Source organism: Sarcophilus harrisii, chromosome 1 (assembly GCF_902635505.1).
Source record: "Sarcophilus harrisii chromosome 1, mSarHar1.11, whole genome shotgun sequence".
Taxonomy (NCBI): domain Eukaryota; kingdom Metazoa; phylum Chordata; class Mammalia; order Dasyuromorphia; family Dasyuridae; genus Sarcophilus; species Sarcophilus harrisii.
In genome coordinates, this window is record NC_045426.1 from 263248938 (window position 1) to 263259917 (window position 10980).

At 37.5% G+C, this 10980-nt stretch overlaps 1 long non-coding RNA gene across 1 annotated transcript in view; it reads right to left on the reverse strand.

The window, feature by feature from the left end:
- Positions 1–10217, reverse strand: part of LOC116419721 — a 99463-nt gene extending 89246 nt beyond the window's left edge. Inside the window, exon 1 of the long non-coding RNA XR_004230005.1 lies at positions 9900–10217. This is a non-coding gene — a long non-coding RNA (uncharacterized LOC116419721). The remainder of the gene's footprint in view (positions 1–9899) is intronic.
- Between the last annotated feature and the right edge of the window lie 763 nt (positions 10218–10980).

Below are 10980 nucleotides of genomic sequence, written 5' to 3' on the forward strand. Positions count from 1 at the left end.
TCCAGTTCAGAGAGCATACAAGACGTCTCACTTTCTTTCCAGTTCTTTAAACAGCCCCTTCACTGGTAGGGAGTCAGAGACAAATGTCCCTTTCATTTACATGAAAGCCTAGATATTAGTGAATGGCCACTTAAAAGCAACCCTATGTTAAGTCAAGTTGGGATGGAGCAATGGAAAGAGCTCTGGAGTTAGAGGACCTGACTGGACTACTTACTATTACTTAATTACTACTTACTTGGATAGGTCACTTAAATTCTGTGCTTAAGTTTCCTCATCTGTAAAATGGGGGAATTGGATTAGGCAGTTAAACTCTCATACAGCTTTAGACCTAGTCTGGATGAGATCCTCTATCTAAGATCCACTATCACATGTGTGACTTCTGTGCTCCAGAGAATATAAAATGTCTCAGAAATAACAGAAATGTCACAAGATTTTTGCTTGGGGGATGGCCTGTGAATAGCAGAGGCTGGGAGAAGGAAAAAAGGCATAGCTAAGTAAGCAGCCTAGCCTCCTTATCCCCACAAGTAAAAATCTTGGACCAGGCTCCCTTATCCTTACCCTTGCTGCCAGTCTCTGCTATATACCTCCCTTTGCCAATTGCAAATAAACAGATGTCTAGCTTCTCCTGAAAAAAGAGGTCTGTGGGTACTCTTTATACCTAGGGAAAGAAAAATGAAGAATTCTCCTTATAGAACAGAATCACCTGAATAGTAACCCTCAACAAACAGATGCTAGTGGAACTCTTGTGGTGCCATAGAATTATGGCATTTCAGAAGGTTTTTAGCCCACCCAATTCCAGAATCTCCTCTATAGCGTTTCTGATAGTGGTCAAAGAATCTCCTCTGTCACAGAGTTGAGTGAAGAGTAAGTCCATGATTCAAATTTAGATTGGTTGAAGTATGGAAGGAGAGGAGAAGAGGGAAGAAGGGAAGAGAGAGGAGGGGAGAACAGAGAACAGAAGAAACACTTTGATATTCAGTCTATGAAACTTATGAAAATTATAAAGAAAAATCTTTCAAGTAATCCAGAATAAACTGACCATTTTGAGATATAGTGAGAAACTGATACCAGATCTCAGTTACAAGGTTAAAAAAAATGTCTTCACAGACACAACATCCTCATACATGTCCTTCCCCATTGGACAGTCATCCCTTCCAAAAATGCTTAGAAATAGATAACTTACAGAATTGAGACTATCAATATAACTGATCTTCAGCAAGTAGACATGTCCAAGTGTAGAAACTTAGCTGAAAATGAAGTGCTTTAATACAGCAAACTATATCATCTGTGGATGGACATTACAGGAACGTAGATTTGGCTGCTGTGAGGGACTTCTTGTAAGAGCTATCTTAAAAATAGAATGGGCTGCCTCAGTGGACGTGTTCAAGAAAATTCTATATTGCCACCTATCCAAGATGGTATAGAAAAAAATCTTGCATTGGGCCGAGACTAAGCTAGATAGTTGTATCTATCTAGATTAGTCTAAAACGCTTATTTTCTTTGAGATTTAATGAGTTCATGTCATACACAAAGGATGAAGTAGCTCAAAATATGAATTACAGATGGGCATTAGTATTCAGTGCCCTAGACTTTGACTTTCAGTTTGACCCATTGAAGCCCTAATATCCTTTGAGTCTCCAAGATTTGCAAGGGCTACTTGGGTCATCAATCCACTTAAAATAAAGGGATATGAGAAGGGAAATTGTGCAATAAGGAGTTATTCTAATTTCCCAAACAGAGATACTAAAGGACTTTCTTCCAGGGGCCCTAAAGCATAAAAGCCATTCCACCCTATAAAATCCAGATGTTCTAGAGCTGACCTCTAGCCTGTGCTTTGGCCTCTTCCCTCAGTAGATGAAGAAAAGGACCTTGGAAAACAAGGAGAAGATAAACGTGTCAGACTTTCAAGACAAATGGTGAGAAAGAAGCAATTGGACTTTCCCAGTCTCAACACGGGGGAAACTCTTGGTTCTATCTCTGAGCTTCATGTGGAGGCTGCCCTTTGCTGGACCCCAGGTATAGACTGCACTGGCTCAGCAGTCATTCTGCATTCCCTCTGAATAAAGCAGGGAAAGTGCCATTTGGGATGCCAGAATGTGAGCAGGAGAAAGGGAGTTCACAGGAGACCCTAGAGTCAGATCCATTTTGCTAAGTTGCAGCTGTATACACCAAGCAGCACTAATGGGCTTCGCTTTTAAGTACCTGCTTCATTCTTTTTTCCAGCTATGTTTTCCCTTTAATAGTCAAAGCCCAGAGAGAAACTGTGGGAAAAAAATAAAGGCACATTGACAGAGTGAGCTCTTGAGCCCAGGTCTCACTTAGCAAGGAGCAAATAGAGAAAGGGGAGGTGCATCCACTTCAAAAGGGATATACACAATCCAGGTGCCAAACAGGCGGGATCCAGGTCCTGGAGGAGTGGGTGAGTGGGAAGAGCCTTTAAAAGAACTTGGCCATTTCCCAAAGGCAATCCTGCCCATCCTCCTCCTCTTGCTTAATTCTTAGCCCAGCTAATGGTCCATTTACAATGTCTATCCAAAATACATATACTGATGGATGAGCTTTATAGGATATTCATGTAACTAAATATCATAGTCTAGGGAGTGGGTACTCTTCATCCACTTGGTCCTTCCTATGTGGAGAGTTAGGCTGAAAACTTGTGAGGGAATCTCATTTCACCAAACCTTGGATATGAATTTTAGAACAATAATGACACAGAAGTTCTTGAATTGTTTATGTTTAAAAAAAGGACTCTTCATGCTTAAAAAGATTTTCTAAGCCAAAGAGTTTTTTTAAAACTAGAAATTCCAGGTACTGGTAACAGAATCCTTGAGGAAAGAAGGAAAGAGGAATCCGTGTCACTGATGAGGAAATTCTCTCTGGTACCTTCTTTACAACACATAGTTTAAGAAAGTTATTTAGAACACTGAGAAGATCTGTGACTTGTCTAGAGTGACATAGCCAGTTTATGTAGGACATGAGACTTGAATTCAGGTCTTCTTGACTCTGTGATCAATTCATGGGCCATTCTGCCATGACATTTTGTTGGGGACAGGAGTGAGGTAGGGTGCTGGGATCATAATATACAGATGGTTACCTACTATCCTAAGCCTAAGGCTAGCCCTGCTAATTATAATAAATAGAGTTACCCCATGAACTACTGATACAAATACCAAAAAAAGGCATTATGACACTGCTCCATGAAGAACAGAGAAATTATCATGATTTTGAAAATTATAGCATATGAAACCACTCTAGTTTATTGTGGGATCACTGACCATCAGCTGCTAAAATATTATCACTGGAACACTTTTTAAAGATCAGCTGGCCCAATTCTCTCCTCTTACAAGAAGGAAATATAAACCCAGAGAAAAGATGAAGCATAATTGTTAGTCAAAGAAATGGGAGTATGGTCCTGAGTCTCTTGGCTCCCAAGGCAGTAGACTTTCAGTCTTTTGACCAAGCTGGTCAAAAACACAAATATGCCACAGGCTCTCCATAAAATAGGTCCAAAAAGAGAGATGATCATTTTCAGGTAAAAAAAAAATGGGCAGGAAAACAGGATTTGTTGTTTCAGGTGATCGGAATTACCTCATGTCCAAAAGAAAGGTGAATGAGACCCTGGGAGAGAGCCATATGATATTGAGGAGGAACAGGCTCTCAACTGAAGTAATAAACACACAAAGACATTACCAAACTATGGCAAAGCCAGAGAATATTGAAACCCTCTTAAAGATACCCAGGGAGTGGGAACACAGTGACCCAGGAAGTTTCTCTTCAGCCAGTGTCCTGCCCATTAAACAAATTTTTTTCTTCTTTTCCCCTATAAAAGGCTTTTCCTTGTTTCCCAATTCCTATCAATGGCTCCCCTCTGGAATTACTCTCTAGTTGCACTGTATGTATATCCATGCACAAATTATCTATGTCTATTTATGTATGTGTCCTCTCAAGAGCAAAGCCTCTTAATCTGTGGGTCATGATCCCATCCATATAGGGTCATGTAACTCAATGTGGGGGGTCAAGAAATATCAAAATGTTGATCAACTCTGAAAAATATTGAAGATGCTCCACATCCTGCAGTATCAAATATTCCACCAAGATTTAAGGTTTCATGTAAAATAAACAAGCATGTCCATTTCATTAGTATGCAAATTTGCTTTCATCTTTAATAAACGATAAAATTATATGTATACCAAAGAATTGTTTTCAAATAAATTTCTTTATGATTTATTATCAGAAAATGGTTGATTTGTATGACTTATATACATATATATACAGGGTCACATAAAATTTCTTGGGAGAAAAGAGGTTATGAGTGGAAAAAGTTTAAGACGCTCTGATCCACATGGATGGCTAGTCAGATGGACAGACAGACAGACAGCTAACTAAATAGATCAGACAAGTATAGATAGATAGATTATATATATAAACAGTTATTCACAATTTGTCTCCCTCATTGAAAGCTCCTTGAGGGCAGGAAACTATTTTTTGTCATTCTTTCTATCCCTTTAGTTTAGCATGGTGCCTATCCTATCCAAAGTAATGGCTGGTTGACTGACTGGTGTATGATATAAAGTTGGACAAGTCATCTAAACTATCTGGGTCTCAGTTTCCTCATATGTAAAATGAGGAAGCTGAACTCAGAGATGTGAAGTTAAACCTGAAGTAGATTAAAATATAATTGGAATATGTTTAACAAAATAAATAAAAATACAATGTGACATAATGTTAATTTATGGATTTCTAAATCAATATTCCATGACAGGGATCCATTTCTATTTGAGTTTAATTTGTGACTTGTACTTTTAATGACCTTCCAACATTGCATTTATGAAAAAGTACCCAGATCAGAGCCTGTCCTGGTTAAAAATAGAAAGTTGAAAGATTCTGTTTCTCATGTCTCTTGCATTCTCTGACCCATCTTCCTTTTTTAGTCATCTTCCTTTCCAATTCTAAGTGTGCTTAATTCCCCAGATATGAAGTCTACCTATGTATGTGGTTCCTACAGAGTATGACATGGCCCAGGAGAGGAAGAAACCATCAAAGATGACAATAAATGAAAGTAGGAATGGAATACAAATGGAAGAATTCACTGACCAAGCATCCTGCATACAGAACAGGAGTACTCAGACAAAACTTTCTCTTGATGTCTCAAAGATTAAGTGAACTACCTCCCAAGGCACCTTTTCAAGGACTACCTCCCACTCTCAACATTGAACAAAAGTCACTTAAAAAAAATTTAATCAATTGGAGTTAAATGACTTGTCCTGGATCACACAACTATAAGAGTCTGAGGACATATATGAATTCAGTTATTCCTGACTTCAGGGCCAGTGGCTCTATCCCAGGCTTCTTAAATTTTTTCCACACTCAACATCTTTTTGCCCAAGAAACTTTTACACAACCCCAGATATATAGGTATATAAAATATGTATGCAAATCAAATATTTACAGATAATAAATCATAAAGAAATTTATTTTAAAATAATTCTTTAGCATACACATAATTTTATCATTTATTAAAAATGAAAGAAAATTTGCATTCTAATGAGATGAATTGGTTTGTTTATTTTTACATATCAAATTAAATCTTAGTGGAATATTTGATACCTTTTAGTGTTGCCAAACTTCACAACTCCCACATTCAGTTATGCAACACCATATGGGGTCATGATCCATAGTTTAAAAAGCTTTGCCCTACTCACTGTGCCACCTAGCTGATCCTAGACTTATCTTTTTTGATAAATCATTTCTACCCAAAACAGAGGAAACCAGGGTAAACAAGCACCAGAGAAAAGTCTTAACAAAGGATATAAACATGATGTGCAAAGAAACAAACCTAGTTATTGTCTTTAACTAGGACCACACAGGCCTGAGAAATGGGGATTTACTCTCTCATAATATGTCTCCCACTCCCCTTCTATTCTTTTTGTCATTATGGAGAAAGAAGCCTTAACCTTAAGTTAATGCTAAAAGCAGGATTGTCATATAAGCTCATGAAAGTTGACTATTAAATTTTCTGGAGAACAGCTACACTTTAGAAGTTGGCAAATGTTACAGATTGGGGCTTGATTTATTGTTTTGTTGATTGTCTAGACTTGAGAAAGTGATGGAGAAAATGTCAATAATGAAAATTTAACATAAAAATGTATCATGCATTTTTGGAACCAGCAATCCCCCCACTAAGTCTAGAATATTATATAGACCTCCCCACCTGCCCCTGGGAGAAATGCTTCTCATGAGGAGAAGTAAGTTTCTTGACTCCATCTTTTCTTTGTTGAGAATTATAATGAAAGAAAAGTGCTTTGATGGTAGAGTGAGTATAATTTTGACTCTGACACTTCCTGTGTGATCTTGAAAAAGTCACTTTCCTCTCTGTACCAGATTTTCTCACCTGACGAATGCAAGGGTTGGACTCAAGTACCCCACCTAATATCCCTACCTGACTTAAATCCCATGATTTAGGTGGACCTAGAATAATGACTCATCTTCACTGTAGGTCAAAATCACATACTAAGTTAGTAGAAGAACTAGGACTAAGACTTCTTAGTTTCTTAGTCTCATAATTTCTAGTCTAGTTGGTGAATTAATGAATGAATAAAATGAATGAATAGAATATACCTCTTATGGTTAAAAAAAAAAAAAACAACCCCTACAGGGATTGAAATTAGTCAGAAATCTAAGTAATTGTTGGTAAAGATTCATTTCTATAAGTACAAATAGGGATTCTCCCTTTAAGCCAGTATCATTTATGGTGTTAAGCTTTTCCTTTTATTGCTCCATCATAGTAATATCCTTTCCTTTTTCTTGGTCAGACTTTATAACTTGGGGTTAGGAAAAAAGGAAAGAAATCACCCTTCTGAGGGGGAAGCTACTGCTATGGTGCTTTTCCCAGCTGATTTTCCAGAGTTTGGTTTAAACTGGAAAAAAATAACAAATCCCATTGAATGGAGCTAAGACTGTAGTATCAGGCCGTTGCTGTGCCAGGGTGTTTCCCACCTTTGGGATAGAACAGAGGCTAGGGGGAATTGAGGTAGGCCATGCTCCAATCCAGAAGGAGCCACAATCCAAAGAGCAGAGCACCTAAGCACTCGCCAATCTATCTGTAGTATTTGGAAGAAAATAAATTAAATCCAACGAGATTGTTCTAAAGTGCTATCCCCGTAGCATCATAGTACTAAATGACAGATGTTTCACTCCGAAAAGTGGCTCTAATGCGTGTGCAGTAACTTTGTCTCAAATGATTTCAGCAGACGTCAATATAGCTGGAGAGGCCCTGAGAATTGTCTAGCCACACACTTGGGCTGACACAAATTCAACAGCCCGACATCAGCTAGGGAGGGGTGCAAGAGAAGGGTGAGAACCAGATGTGACAATTATGGAGAGGAAAACACAAGGGTTCAAGGTGCTACCTAGCTAAGTGGTCACCTCTGGACCTTTCTGAGTCTGTCCCCTTGCCTAAAGATGAGGGGTAAAATACACTGTGCTGTAGTGACTGGAGAACACAGCCCAGAGTTAAAAAGACCTGGGTTCAAGACTTACCCCTAGATTCAAATCATATCCTGGCTTTGTGACCCTGGGCAAATCATTTAGCTTCCCATTGTTGCTAGGCAACTCTCTGTACCTATAAGCTGTACAAAAGATGCTCATCTATATTGGCAGAAGGAATCCTCACCCAGAACTTTGTAGACTGTTGAAATCAGAAGTCCAGCCCCAAATTTAAAAACGATGGAGACCAGAGGCAGTATGATGTAGTTACCAGAATGCTAAACTTATTGTCAGGGTTCAAATTCCTACTCTGACACTGAATATCTGATCAAATCATTTGATCTTCTCTTCCTGAAGTGTCTCCCTAATAGCTTCCTTAAATCATAGCTACCATCTATATTGTCGGAAAGAATCCCCGTCTGGGAGCTCCCTATGACAATGAAGGCACAACTCTTTCTGGTACTTAGACAAGATAGGGATTGTAATTCTTGTATCCCCTACCTCATAGGATTGTCATGATGAAAGTGTTTTGTAAAACTCAAAAGTGCTGTAAAAATGAAGTTTATATATTTGCTTTTTTCCCAGATGATTTCCTTCTAATATTTCAATGAGTATTTACCTGCAATGCATAATCTTCATAACTATTCTATTCAACATTTAGGTTGTTTTTGTTCCCTCCGTTCCCCAGCAATGGTCAACTCTTAAAAAATACTAAATAAACATGGAAACCTGGAAACCTGTCTTGAACAAGACCCCTAAACATTGGCCTAAAATAAAAATCACTTGTATGATAGTAGAGGTCTTTAAAATAAAGGTCAGCCAGACTGCACTGTACAGGAAACCTCAGGGAAGCAATAAAGTAGTTGTTTACAACCAAAGGAGGCTGAGGAAAGGGATTCACTACCAGAGGTGGTCTTTAGTACAAGTATTTCCTTTCATATTCCTAGTTCCTAGCACTCCTAACAACCCAAGAGTAGAACCAGCAAATTGCTAGGTCATATTCGCCAAAAGCCCACTATCATTATTCTGTCTTAGGATAATTTCCTGTCAAGTTCATCCTGTTCTTTTGTAAAAGCCACAGAAATGCAAGGACTTTTTAAGGGAAAGACACAAAATATTTCTCGAGACATATGCAAGGGACATTCAAAAAGAATGGACCACAGAAAAAATGCTCCCTTTATCCTCCAGACAAATGGAAAACGGAGAGCCTCATAGCAGCCTTTGTTGATTGGAAAAAGTAGACACACTTGCTTCTTAGACTCCAAAGTGTGCTACCAGGTTCAGTTTGAAATGGAATCAGTTCCTGGCTCTCCACAGAGAAGCTGATTATGGTTTATCCACAACAAAAATTTGACTCAACTGCAGTATCAATGGGGCCACCCAGTATAGTGTCCTTAGGAAAGTTAAGATGCAGTGTAAAGGAGGCTAGACAAGGCTCTAAATCTAGGAGACTGGACCTAAGTTTTAGATCTGTCTCTGCCATGTTGTATGACTGTGGCCAAACTACCTAATCCCTTTGTGCCTCAGTTTCTCCAGCTCTCAAAACTGGGTGGGACTAACTGGTATATAAGGTTTCTTCTAACTTTTCCTATTTGTCAAAAAGATGAACTAAGAAGGAAATATTAATGATGCACAACAAAATAATGAAAGGAACAGTTTCAGAGAAACTTCAGTACACTTGTATATACAAGCTGAAGAGAACAAAATCATTGGAACAATTTATACCATAAAAACAGTATTACAAAAAAGAAAAAGTTTTTTAAGATTTAAGAATTCTGATCAAGGAAATGATCAATTCCAGAAGACCAATTTTGAAACACATTACCCACCTTATAAAAAAATTAATGGACTAAAGAGTACAAAATAGACATTTGGGGAGCATGGTCAATGTAGGATGGGCCCATATATACATATTTTTTAACAAGCGTTGGGTTTTTTTCCCATTTTTCTTTCTAATGGATGTGGAGTAGGATAGAGAAGAGGTGAAAGGGGAAAAAAGCAGAACTAAATTAATCTAAAAAATAAGCATTCTAAAGCAAAATCTAATTTTAAAATCCATCTACTGTTTGGTATTGTCTGCTCATCTCCTTCGGTATGAAAGTGGATTCATTGAACAGTACTCTATAAAAGTTATGCTTTGGAGGGAAAAGGGAAGTAAAGAAAACAGAGAGGTTATACCTACACACAACAGAAAGGGTATAAACACACTTTTAAGATGAAATCATCCAAAATCTGCTTCCAAACTGACCCAAAAATGTAGGAATTTGTATAATAATATTAACTCACTTTTATGTATCATTTAAAGGCCTAAAAAGAACTCTATTCAAAATAACCCTATAAAATGAGTATAAGTATAAACAAATAAAATATAATTAAAAATAAAAATATATAACTATAAGAATAAATACAATTACCTTCATTTTATAGATGGGGAGATTTGAGCTCAGAGAGATAAAATGGCTTTTTTGAAATCACATAGTCAATGAACAGCAGAGAAAAAACTGGAACCCAAGTTCTCTGGACTCCAAATCACAATGTGATTAGGTCATAATCAGAACTCAATTCAAATGCAGTCCTCAGGAGATCACTGATAGTCAAGGAATAAAGTCAGCCTTACTCAAGGGCTTTTGTCAAACTCGGTCAAAACATCATAAAATCAAATAACACTTATTAAAAAAAAAAAACTATTTCCAAAGCAGCTGTTCAAATAGGACACCTTGTTACTCAAGAAAAAAGGAAAGAGCACTCAGAAACCCTATTTTCAGCTTTTCTTTCCTTTGTTTAATAAATTATGGAATTTTTCTTTTCAAAATAAAAAAGGTATTTGAAGTCCTTGAATCTGAAGCCCACCTTTCAATCCAGTCTCTAATCCTCTAATGCCCTTTATCAAATACCCGTCATTTAAAGTGTTATTAAATGCTTTTTTTGGATTATAATTTTTACTCTTGATTATATGATGACTTTCTATATAATCAAATATTCATTGGATAATGGTGATTAAAATATATAATCCCCCAAAAGATGTTTAGAACCATTTAAACTACCATTGACTTAATTAAAGGGAGTTAGGGGATTAGCAACAAATTGAAGGGGTAATTTTTAAAAAACTAATTTTGTGGTTCTTCTGACTGAAATCAGAGGAAAGAAGAGATTGATGTGAGCAGAGAAGAGGGAATGGAGTTAAATGCCAAATTTCAGCCTATGGGTCTCTCTATGCTTTTATAGTTAAAATCCACTGAGTACATGGTAACACTGTAAGCTCCCTGAGGACAGGGACTATTTCTCTCAATTTATCTCCATGTTTGCTCTGCCCATGTGGGAGTTATAACAATGACAGATGGAAAGTTGAAAGGGTTTCAGCAGCTGCCTCATCCAACCTGCATTGGAAAGGAATGGCCACTATAGATTGACCTTGGTCATTCAGTTTCTGCTTGAAGACCTTTAATAAGGAAGTCCTTCCCCATTTCCTCAGACAGCCTGTTCCATTCCTGGATA